Consider the following 8,942-nt stretch of genomic DNA (forward strand, 5'->3'; position numbering starts at 1 on the left):
GTTTCTGGAGCAGATGCTCTTCACAGAGATGTTTCTCTTCAGGTTCCTCCTCTATGGGCAGAGGAGAAGGGAAAGAGTGTGTGACACCTGGGTCCAAGGCACTTCACTGTGTGCCTGGTCCTCTCTCCATCCAGACAGTCCCAGGGACAGGGTGGACATGGGTGGGTGCAGGGGTGCTTTCTCCCTCTCCTGCAGAGCTGGGTGCAGGCCTGTGCAGCTGGCTAGGTGGTGGGTGTCAGGAGAAGTTCTCAAGGGATCTTTGTTCTTTAGATGGCCACTACTTAAACCATGATTCTTTTATGTCTCTAGAGGGCTGCCTTGTGGTAGAGGTTGGGGGGACAGGCCCAAAGAGGCCTGGCTGGAGCAGCAGGGAGACAGTTTTGCTCCACCCTCTGGGCTGTGGTTTGGAGGCCTCTTTGATCAGGCAGAGGAGTAGAAGAGGTGAAGGTGCAAGCCTCAGGTCCCTCCTGCTCGTAGGTCCCTGGGCACCCCCTGAAGAGAGAGCGTGACATGATCCTGATTTTCCTGTCAGCCCTGGTGGGACTGGCTGACTTTGGTGAGATGTGACTTTCAGGCTGGGGAGATTGAGGCAAGAGTTTGTGCATCTGTTGGTGGAAGGGAGGAGATGTGAGTGCTGACTGCCGAGGACACCCGGGAGTGTATCCGTAGGGAGATCAGGGTCTGCATATGGGTACAGCAAATAATCTGGGAGATGTCAGGAGTAATGGGCGTCAAAGGAGGAATAAGACCTCACCTGAACTTTGCAGCTGCTCAGCATTCCTGAATGTGCTGCTAATACATATTAAGCCTGAGAAGAGGGAAAGGTGCTGGGGAATGGACCAACATGGCATAGAGCAGCTTCTCTGCTGTATGTATTGGATACAATGCTACCAATCTCTGTAGGAATGGTCATAAACAAGAAGCTGCAGAACAAACAAGGGCAAACAACTCGTCATTTCTGGGGCAAGGAAAAGTGAGATGGACAGTGGGGACAGTGAGCAAACTGATGAAGTGGTAGATGGACAGGTCCATTGGCAAGCAAAGCTGAAAGCTCTTCCTGGCTTTACAGGTCATGCCCAAAAGGACTCTGTGCTCCAGTTCCTAGCAGAAATGACCATCCAGGCGGGACACAAGGCAACGCGGCATTGCAATTTCTCCACCAGCGATTCCAATCCCTACATCTTCTGGTACCAGCAGCACCAGACCCAGTCCCTTCAGATGCTGCTACGAGTAAGCAAGTACAGAGCTCGCAAGGCATCAGGGAGGTTCTCCTCCACACTGTCTGCAAAGGACTCCCAGGTGCTTCTGCATGTGCGAGACACCGAGCTCCAGGACAGCGCTGCCTATTTCTGTGCACTGAGCCCACACTGGTGCCCACAGCTGGCAGCAGTGCACAGAAACGTGGGAGTGCTCTGAGGAGCAGTTCCCTCCCTGCCACTGCTTGCATGGAGCTCTGAGCTCAGCCTGCCCAGCAGTGGCACCTGGGGCTGTGGTGAAGGTGGGCTTCTGCCTCCCCAGCCTGTGCTGCTGTGAAGCACCTGCCAATGTGACTTTTACAGCTGTGTCTAGATCCAGGGTCTTTGCTGGTGAATAGAACCCAAGAAACCTGACTTGGGCAAGCCCATTGGAGGCTAAACCATAAAGAAGCCAAACCAGGCTTGTAAATGCCCTCTGCTTAAAATAGCTGGTATACTGGAGTGTAACTACCTCAGGACAAGTAACCTATCAGCTTGTGTGCTTCTTCCCTTTCCCTGTGGCTCCACTGATGGACACAGCTGGAGAATGAAGCTTGTGGTAGGAGGCACAACTGCTTTTATGGTTTTGCCACAAGGCCATAGGAGCTCCGGAAGGGAAGTAGCTCCTTGCCCCATATGTAGGTGTCATCAAGTGTAAAAGACCCATCAGCCAGATGCTGAACAAGATTCTCTGGTTAAACCCTTCCTGCACCCATCCACTGCCAGAGAGTGGTCCCACTCTTTTTCATGTCTCTTCTCCTTCTCAGGAAAACCACCAGTGCTCAACTGGGAGGAACCCCTATGTCCCTGAGTCCGTGCTGGTTTCTCTGTCCAACAACTGGTAACCACATCCCAGTGATCTCATTTGCTTCCATAGGGAACACAATGGTTGCTCATGAAGCATCATCCACTTCACCTGAGAAAGCCTAGGCTAGATTGTAGTTGTCCTAGTGCTGCTGCAGGATGGCCTGCCTCTCCCAAGTGATGTGGGTCTGCTCTGACAGCCCTGTTGCAGGCTTTGAATGCCCCTGTTTATCTCAGAGGGCTTTAGGAAGCGGTGATGGGAAATTGACAGCAGCCTTCAGTGTCTCGCACACTTTTGTGTCTCAGGTCCCTTGGACACTTCAGGTCCTGCTTTTGATTGCTCTCCAGGGCTGCAGAGTGCTTCAACACTCCACAGAGACAGTTCTCCCCCAAAAGCAAGGAATGACAAACAGTGATGGCTACTTGAGGACACATCCAGCCTCAGGTTCTTTCTCCAGCCTCAGTGGTCTGTCGCAGGGATTTTCCCAAGTGCCCCTGAGAAAGAGAGCACAGCTGACAAGGGCGGGCATCAGCCTGTCCTTGGCACTGGTGCCTGGGCCTGGCTGCAGGTCTAAGAGCCAAGTGCCCAAGACAGGTGGACACGGGAAAATCACCTCCAGAAACATCACTGCTTCCAGAAGGGAGGAGAGGATGTTCAGTATGGATTCAATCATCTCAATGGAGAGCTCTACACTCAGGTGAAATCAGTCCCACACTGATCTTAAAGGTGTGTCTGCCATCTTGATGCCTCCTCCTTCTTTAGTGGTCACATGGACGCCCTTCAGTGTCCTTGTGCAGAAAGAAGAGCTTTGAGAACATGATGCCTCAAATGAAAATTGGAAGGGGGAAAAGCAAGTGCCCTTTGGAAGTGCTGACGTCCTCCCAAGGAGTGAGAGGAGAGAGTTGCTGCCCAGCCAGCCTTTCACAGCTCTGCAGTTTGGGGACTTTGCCAATTGAAGTGTTTCCACAACAAAGCCCAAAATGACTGGCACGACGGACTGTTAAAAGCTGATGTGGAGTTTCAGATGTGGAAATGTCCTGACACATCTAGCATGAAGCATAGTGATTTGCATATTTTTAATTAGAAAGAACAAAGTACCTCCAGATACTGGATAGTGGGAAGGAAGAGGAGTGTGAATTTTGTTGACTGCCTTCTGTTAGAAGTAATGGCTTTTGAGATACCAGACATTGCCAAATTTTCTGTTGAACCAGAGCATGACTCTCTGAAACAGCCCCAAGAGTGGGACATAAATCCTTCCAGAAAATGTCAAACTAAACATAGAAATACATGCCCCTTTCCTAAAGCAGTGAGCCAGCTGCTAAAAATTATTTAGGGGGCACAGGTGAATCCCTGACAAAATGAGGCACTTGGCAACCTGGGATACAAACCTGTGGGAGGACCACTCCTCCAGTGTTCTGTTGGAGAGCTGCTTCTGGATGGTATTTGTGAGCCTTTCCAAGTGGTGGTCTTTAGAGCACTGGGAGGCATTCTGAGTTTACCCAGGAGGGAACAGAGGGAGGTGGGAGCATTAGAATTGAGGTGCAGCCCAGCCTAAGGTGGCTGTGAGGTGAATGAAATGGGCTCAGTGGGGAACTGGTGGCTTCTCACTACCTGTGATGCCCAGGTGCAGTTACACTTTGGTGAGGACCTTCTGCAGGGTGGAAACCATGGGAGGGAGGGGATGAACCTCTTTGGTCCCACTGAGACCCTTTGAAAAGCCACTTCACTTGTTCTGAAAGGCCCACCACAGAGCTTGCTTCACATCTTTGTTCCTGAGTGTGTAAATGAAGGGGTTCAACACAGGAGTTACAGCTGTGTGAAAGGTGTTCATGAGTTTGTTCAGATCCAGGGAGTTCTGGGCCGATGGCTTGACGCACAGGAACATGGTGGAGCCATACCAGATTGTGACAACACTGAGGTGGGCGGAGGAAGTGGAAAATGCCTTTTTTTGATAATGAGCTGACATGATTCTGAGCATGGAAGAGGTGATGTACACGTAGGAGAGCTGGGTAACCACATAGGGGGCCACCAGAACAGTTTAGGAGGCAAGGAATGTCACTAGCTCCATGGGCCACATGTCACTGCAGGAGAGGGCGAGGCAGGAATCTATATCACAGAGGAAATGATTGATGACATGTGGCCCACAGAACATCAGCCTGGATGTCAGAAAGGCCAGCAGCGAGACGGACAGAAAGCCTCCCAGCCAGGAGCTGAGCGCCAGCCGAGCAGAGAGGACACTGCTGATGAGGGAGCTGTATCTCAAGGGGTAGCGTGTGGCTAAGTAGCGGTCATAGGCCATGACAGACAGGAGAAAACACTGAGTGGAGCCTAGGGAGAGAAGAAAGAACAACTGGAGGATGCAGACGTTGAAGGAGATGGTCTGGCTACTCCCCAGCATGACTCCTATGGCTTTGGGAACAACACGAGTAGTGTGCCAGATCTCCAGAAAGGGGAGATTACGGAGGAGAAAGTACATTGGGGTACAGACGTTGCTGTTCATCCACATGAGAGCCATGATGGATGCATTGCATGTTACTCTCAGGGAGCACGTCAGTGCAAATACCACCACAAGGGAGACCCAGAAATGCCACGTGCCTGGCAAGCCAAGAAAAATGAATTCTTCCACAGTTGTCCCATTTGCAGTGTGCTCCCCAGAGTTGAGGTTCATTTGCAAAGACAGGAAAGTTTCTGTGAGTGTCTGCATGCCTGTGCTGGTCCTTCAGATGCCACTAGGAGTGAAACTAGAGCAAATGATGCCTCATCAACCTCATTGCTTTCTATGTGGACATGAGAGGCACTGTGGGAAGGGGAGGGGTACTGCCTGGGGTGTACCTTGATTTCGTCAAGACCTTTGACCTACCTTCATGGGTGCACACACATGCACACCCATGCGCACACAGAGGTATGCAGACTCACAGGCATGCACATGCACAATTACGAATATACAGACCAGTCACACACATTTATACCCTCCTCCATGTGTGTATGTGTATGGCGGTGTGCTCTCCCCCTTTCCCCACCTCGGCTGCTGCTCAAGCCATAACCATCAGTGGGAGTTGTGATGAGTTGCACCTGGACTTTGAGGGATGGCTGGCAACACAGTCAAAACACTGTCTGGAGTGGGGACCTAGCTATTTTGTTCCCATGCGAATATGACTATAGGACAACTCTCTTACTCTATAAATAGTGGACTGCGTGCCAGGATCTCCCCTCGAGTGGGGACACCCACTTAAGGTTCTTCTCCTCGAGGCCGAGAGGTTCCTTGCCGCAACAGATTCTTGGTAAGTGACTAATAGCATGCTAAACTTTGAAATCTTAGCTAAGTGATATAAAGGATTGATTGCACATATATAATCCTTTAGACATAAACTGTTGAGCAGTCTGGGACTAGGGCTGCATCCAGCCACGCCCAGACTCCTCTCTGAGATGGAATTTAGAAAGCAAGGGAGTTGTCTCTGAACCTCGTGACTCAATGGGAGGGTTTCCCTGACAGCTTGTCTGACCTTGTCCTCTATGCAGTAAATAAACAAGTGTACCCTTCTACTGAAGCTCGTAAAACACTGTTGCATTCACTACTAACTTTGTTAAATTACTGTTTCATATAAATAAATATTTCACTATTTCTCTCTTACGAGTGAAGTTAATCACTCCCCCCATGACAGTCTGCCAAAGCACATACACATGGATACAATTGCCAGAACACATACCCATAGAGAACACTGCTGCACGCTCACATTTGTGACAGTGCACCTCACACAGGCACACACATGTATGTGTGAATGTGTTGTCCCAAATCTGGGTTCTTTACCCGGTGTGCAAGCCAATAACACACATAGCAGAGATATTTCCAAGTTTATTCCATTACTGCGCAGAAACGGAGTGCTCGTTCCAAGGGAGCACATCTTAGTTTCAAAAATTTCCCTTTTCATACACTGATTATTACATATTCTAATAATTGATACATATTCATTGTTATTCTCTTTAATGATTGGTCAAGGTTTCTTTGCTTCCTTTATGTATTGGTATGCAGACTCTGTCCTCTTCGTCTGTGCTTCTCTTTTAAATAGGTGGTATCAATGGGTCGGTGGTCACGGTCTCCCCCTACCAAAATTACCTTTTAACTACTTCTCCTCTAATCTTAGATTAATCATGTCAAATTACTATTTCTCTATAATTAATGAAACATGGTTGGCGCTGTATAGATGGCTTCTAGCAGCAGCGGCAGGTTCCCTTGGTTGCTTCAGATACATGCTATATTTCACTTTTCAAGTTAATATCAATTTTACTACAAGTGCACACATGAGTACAGCGAGAGGAACATGTACACAACCACGATCATGCACACACACCACTGAGAACCAGGACTCCTGACACCAGCTCTCAGCCCCTCTAGAGGAATCTAGGCCAGTCCTTCAGACCCTACAGGTAAGGAAGGAATCAGCCCTGCATGCTCTGTATCAGAGCAATATGATCTCCCTCAGAAATATACCATTTCACTGTCCCCGTTTCTGTGATGACTACCCTCAGCTCCCACAGGCTTAGCTCCGGTTTCCAGCCTCAACACATTCGGCAACATGGATGACAATTCCCTGCTACTCCTCCCGATGCCTACTGGCCATGGCCCCTGGATTGGGCGATGGAGGGGAGAGGAAGGTGGAATGGCAGCTATGGGCCATCCCAAGGGCTGTTTCCTGCTTAACCGCTCCTGCCATTCTGCAGAACAAATCATCTTCTGTAGCCCCACACTGACCCTCTGACAGCCCAGAGCAGCTCTGGCCATAGCAAGAGGAAGGCCCTTCCTCAAGAGCTCATGGGGCTGCTGACACCTCAGGGACTCCTGCCTTTCTGGACATTTGTGGGCAGAGATAACAGCAAGGCAAGGCCTGATGGTCACTGGCAGGAGAGCAGACCAGGATATCTTCCTCAGCTTCAAGGGTTGGTGCCCAAAACAGGAGCCACTACAGGCTGTCCCAGCCTCCCACTCCTCTGAGAATGGAGACGTGTCTCCTTGTGCTCTAACCCCCTTCCACCCCAGAGCAACACCTTTCTCCTTTGGTAGCTTGGGGAGTGTCCACAGAGGGAAGGACCACATGGAGGCCAGGCTTGAATGCAGCAGAAGTTTAATGAGTCCAAAGAGGGAGACAAAGTCACTCCAGGTGGGGGCTGCCAGTTCATGGAGCCCCACGGGCAGCAGCAGAGGCTCTGTTGTCCTTGGCCGTGCAGAAGTTCTTGCATGCTGTCTGTCTGCCTGCCCCATAGAGGGAGAGGAGACAGCAGGTCCCTACCAGGCTGGCATTAGTAGCACCTTACTGCCAAGGGGAACTGAAGCAGTCAAAGAAAAGGGAGAGAAAAGCAAAGCTCTTCAGCTACACCAAAAACACATCCTAAATCTCGATCCCTTGCCCAGCATCATGTTCTGCATTGCTCGAGATGTCTCCCTGGGGCTTTCCCAGCATCTTTATCAGAGGAGGGACCTTCTGCCACAGTAGCGGCTGGAAATGCCAGAGAGGTCACAGCACCCAGAGGTGATGGGCACTCCATCACAGCTGAGGATGCTGCCAACAGCAGCGGAGGTGGAGGATCCCACAACGGTGTTCTGTGGGAAGGAGCTGAGGATGGGGCCGGGCAGGGTGACCACCACAGGAGGAGGCTCAATGACAACACTGGAGTTCTGGCACTGCCTGATGCAGGGCTCATTGCAGCTGTTGGCCAGTGGGGTGGGGCCACAGGGCCGGCAGGGCTGGCACTGGTTGTAGCAGGACATGTCTCAAGGGCCTGGAGGTGCACCTGCAGAGGATCAAGGAGGAAACAGAGCACAAGGGTGGGTGAGGAGCAGCCTTGTTACCCCCTCAGAAAGGAGCCAAGGCCACTACTGATTGGGGAGCTGGAATCTTGGCCAGGAGACACACAGTCTTCATCACCCTACAAAGAGTAGCCTGGCCCATGGAAGGTGTCTCCTAGAGCATAAACCAAAAGCCCTGTCCGCCACCACTCAGCTTGTCTCTAAGCAGACCTTCTCCCTGCTTTCCCCTAGCATGACAAGAAGACGCAAACCGAAGGATGGAGAGAGACAATATCAGCTGAGAGGTCCATCGAGGAGAGATCTCACTTTGGAAGAGGAGGAGAAGGAGCTTCAGACTCACCTGGTCCCCAAGGAGAAGAAGGCCAGAGAAGTGGAGGAGAGAGCAGGGACTTGGGCTGGCTTTTATACCTGCCCTTCATTGACGCAGCACCAGAGGCATCCTTTGCAGAGGTAACAATTTTTGCACAAGCTCATCTTGAGTGCAAACCATTGCAGCTAATGATATGGGCTGTGCTTTGGTTTCCTGCACTGCTGCCTTTTCATTTCCAGAGTTGTTCCATGCCCATTCCCCATTCCCCATTCCCCAGTGAAGGCTGTCATCAGTGGGATGAAAGGCCCCAGGATTTCCAGGGCAGGAATGCAGCAGTGTGGGCAGAAGACTCAGATCAAGTGCTGGACAGGTTCAGAGCAGATGACAATAGCCTGGGTCACTCTGCTCATCTCGCCTCATCTCACCCCAATGGTCACTTACTGTTGCTTCCCCAGATGTATGTGTTGCACTGCCAGGTTTTCACCCCACCCTGCCTAATACTGCCCGGTTCCCAGGGGTCCTCAGAAGAATCCATGGTTCATGGTGTTCCTATGTGTGTTCTTGTCTTTTGTGTACTTGTAAGCAGCCAGGTTTTTGTGAATGCACATGGGAACACAAATTTTTGCATGATTCCATGCCAGCGTGCCTGAGCCTGTGTGTATGTGTCGTTGTGTGTCACTCATCAAGAGGGCATGTGCTGGTTATGGCAGGGATACTGTCCGCTGCTCTATCCATGAGCACCACAGAGCAGCATGTTCCCCGGGGCAAAAGGAGCCCGAGTGCAGCTGA

The 8,942-nt window shown here is 50.9% G+C and overlaps 1 pseudogene; it reads right to left on the minus strand.

Moving 5' to 3' along the window:
- Positions 1-3,763: 3,763 nt before the first annotated feature.
- Positions 3,764-4,744, minus strand: LOC141732582 (olfactory receptor 6F1-like; annotated as a pseudogene).
- Between the last annotated feature and the right edge of the window lie 4,198 nt (positions 4,745-8,942).

The sequence above is a fragment of the Larus michahellis genome, chromosome 18, assembly GCF_964199755.1.
Source record: "Larus michahellis chromosome 18, bLarMic1.1, whole genome shotgun sequence".
NCBI classification, from domain to species: Eukaryota; Metazoa; Chordata; class Aves; order Charadriiformes; family Laridae; genus Larus; species Larus michahellis.